Source organism: Arachis hypogaea, chromosome 12, assembly GCF_003086295.3.
Source record: "Arachis hypogaea cultivar Tifrunner chromosome 12, arahy.Tifrunner.gnm2.J5K5, whole genome shotgun sequence".
Taxonomy (NCBI): Eukaryota; Viridiplantae; Streptophyta; class Magnoliopsida; order Fabales; family Fabaceae; genus Arachis; species Arachis hypogaea.
This window is the reverse complement of record NC_092047.1, coordinates 82,903,164-82,906,784: the sequence shown is the minus strand read 5'-3', so window position 1 is coordinate 82,906,784 and position 3,621 is coordinate 82,903,164. Positions and strand designations below refer to the sequence as shown.

The 3,621-nt window shown below is 38.7% G+C and overlaps 1 non-coding gene across 1 annotated transcript; it reads right to left on the bottom strand.

Annotated features, from left to right (window-relative positions):
• Window positions 1-2,914: 2,914 nt before the first annotated feature.
• On the bottom strand, window positions 2,915-3,021 carry LOC112731553 (small nucleolar RNA R71). Its single transcript, XR_003167326.1, has one exon. It is a non-coding gene; the product is annotated as a small nucleolar RNA R71 (small nucleolar RNA).
• Window positions 3,022-3,621: the final 600 nt, after the last annotated feature.

The window sequence follows — 3,621 nt, the reverse complement described above, 5'->3', positions numbered from 1 at the left end:
AACACTCTCACTAGCCTAAGCTAATCAAAGATCCAAATCAAGGGATATTTATTGTTTTTCACTTAGGCTTGTAATGTGCTACAATTAAGAACAAATGGGTTAAGCATAGGCTCAAAATTGGCTAACAATGGAAGATAAAAAGTAGGCTATTTGGGTAAGTGAGCTATTTGAACAATGGCCGCAATTTATTTCCCATCATTTATTTTCTGCTATTTACTTTCCCACCATTTAATTTCTTGCAATTCTCAACTCACTTTCTGCTTAGCTCAACTAGAACATTCTTCCAATTAAAGTTGCTTGACCAATCAATTTCTGTGAGATTCGACCTCACTCTACTGTGAGTTTTTACTTGACGACAATTTGGTATACTTGCCGAAGGAAATTTGTTGAGAGATAAGTTTCCGTGCATCAAGTTTATGACGCCGTTGCCAGGAATTGATTTTGTATCAACAATGATTAAATTGGTGGATAACTAGATTGAGCATTTTTTTTTTTATTTTGTTTGATTTAAGTTCATTTGAGTAATTTACTTTCTGTTTAGCTATTTTCTTCCCTTTCCCCTACCCATTTTCTTAGTTGTTTACAATTCAGTCACTAACTGATGAACGAACTTTGCTTGATGGTCTAGAATTTCTTCTTATAGAAGGAATAATTTCGTTGTAAGCATAGTTCCAAACCAACAAACAATTCCCACATTAAAAATTTGGTTTTGTCACAATTAACAAACCCCAAATGAAAATTAACCGGAGTATTTGGACTTCGGGTCGTCTCATGAAGAGTTGCAATGAAGTGTTTAATTATTGGCTATGAAGATGCTAAGGGGGGGGTTGAATTGATATTTGACAAGAAAACATAAATGACAAGAAAGTAAAACAACAAGAACTAATAAAAGAAATAGTAAGAACTCTTGGCTAGACATAGGTAATTGAGATCACCATCCTTGTCTACATACTAAATATTGATAATTATGAGAGGCCAACCCATTAAGTCTACTTCCAAAGCCTTAAGTACGTAATATCTACTCCTAGGCTTGAAGTACGTCAAATAGGCTTGATCACATCCACCCATAAGTCCTAACCTATCTACTAATTAGCTTAGTAGTGGGTTAGCATCAATGAGCTTCAAATTGATCACACAGGGTTCTCAAATCACTAATTCAATGAGACCCAATGACTCAAGGTCACTCAATTCCCTTAGCCTAGGCCAAGAGCAAAGAAAACTACTCAAAAACTAGAGGAAGCATTTTAACAAACACCTAGAGTGCAAGAAAAGTAAACATCACAAAATGCAAGAATTAAAAGAGATCCAACTAACATAAACAAGAAATCATAATAACAATCAAGATCAACATAAAAGAAATATGGAAACATAAAATTGCATTAAAGAAAAAATCAAGATCCAACAATGTTCATCAACATAAAAGAGAGTAAAATAAGGGAAATTAACAAGAGAAACTAAGAAGATTAAGACAATAGAACACTAAAACATAAAGAGAATTGAAATCAAAACAAGAATTAAAAGAGAAATTTGAGAGTGATTAACCTAATTTGATCCTAATTGCTATCCTAAATTTAGAGAGAGGAGAGAGTCTCTCTCTCTAGAATTCTACCCTAAAACATGCTTGAATAACTAAATTATGACTAAGTGTGTTGACTCTCCTTCAATCTTTGGCTGAAATAGCATCAGAAATGAGTTGGGTTGGGCCCAAAGTGCTTCAGAATTCGCTGGGGGCGAATTCACTTTAGTGGGCCATGGCAGAATCGGCACGCGCGCGCAAAGTGCATGTGCGCGCCCCTCAGCGCGAATTAACATATGGCAAATTTTATATCATTTTGAAGTTCCGGATGTCAGCTTTCCAACGCAACTGGAACCGCCTCATTTGGACCTCTGTAGCTCAAGTTATGGTCAATTGAGTGCGAAGAGGTCGGCTTGACAGCTTTACGGTTCCTCCATTTCTTCATGAGTTCTCCCGCTTGCATGCTTTTCTCCTCACTTCTTCCATCCAATACTTGCCCTATGAACCTGAAATCACTTAACAAATATATCAAGGCATCGAATGGAATTAAAGTAAATTAAAATTACCAATTTTAGGGTCTAAAAAGTATGTTTTCACATTTAAGCACAATTCAAGGGAGAATTACAAAACCATGCTATTTTTATTGAATAAATGTGAGAAAAGGTGATAAAATCCCCCAAAATAAGCACAAGATAAACCACAAAATCGGGGTTTATCACTAACCCACTAACTGTTTGATATATTGCATCACTCACACTAACAGCATTTCTGTAGAAATTACTGCCTGCATCTATCTTTCTTGCTTTTGCCTTGTTGGTTGTATGACAGGTAGAAGAAGCGGGGCTTCAACTTCCTTTGATTCTGAACCTGAGAGGACCTTCCTTAGATCAAGGAGGGAAGCAAGAAGAAAGAGAGTAGTTGGTGCTGAGGAAGAGGAAGAGTACTTTGAACCAGACATGGAGGAGAATATGGAGAACCATCATAAAGAAGAGGCTCATAACCATGGCAGAGAAGGTCCAGCGCATCAGGCTGGACAAGAGAGAAGAGTTCTGGGTTCTTACATTAACCCAAACCCAGGAAACTGTGGAAGTAGCATCCAAAGGCCAACCATACATGCCAACAACTAAAGCCACAGCTCATCACCCTTGTTCAGAACAATTGTTCATTCGGAGAAAGTGTCCAAGAAGACCCCAATCAACATCTAACCACCTTCCTGAGGATATGCGATACTGTGAAGTCTAATGGTATTCATCCTGACACCTATAGACTACTTCTGTTTCCCTTCTCACTCAAGGATAAAGCATCTAAATGGCTTCCTTTCCAAAGGAGAGTTTAGCAACCTGGAAAGATGTGGTGAACAACTTCTTGGCAAGATTCTATCCTCCTCAACGGATCAACAAGTTGAGAGCTGAGGTACAAACATTCAGGCAGCAGGATGGTGAGACTCTATATAAAGCATGGGAGAGGTTTAAAGACTTGACAAGAAGATGCCCGCCAGATATGTTCAATGAATGGGTGCAGTTGCACATTTTCTATGAAGGCCTTTCGTATGAATCAAAGAAGGCAGTAGACCACTCATCTGGGGGATCTCTAAACAAGAAGAAGACCATTGAAGAAGCCATAGATGTCGTTGAGACTGTAGCAGAGAATGACTACTTCTATGCTTCTGAAAGAGGCAATACTAGAGGAGTGATGGAGCTGAACAATGTGGATGCACTGCTAGCTCAAAACAAGATGATTACCAAGCAATTAGCTGACCTCACCAAGAAGATGGAGAGGAATCAAGTAGCAGCAATCACCACTTCAGCAGCAACCCAAGAAGGAGTGAATGAAGAAGCAGAGGGTGATCAGGAACAAGCCAACTACATTTGAAATTCACCTAGGCAAAATCATGACCCATACTCTAAAACGTATAATCCTGGTTGGAGGAACCACCCAAACTTTGGGTGAGGAAATCAACAAGACCAAGGCCAAGATCAGAGACGCCATAACCCCAACAATAATGCAACTCACCAACACTCCACACAGAGGTCATACCAACACCCACCCAACAACACTTCTCAACATCCATACCAAAGTTAAAATGACCCTTCTCATCCTTCCAA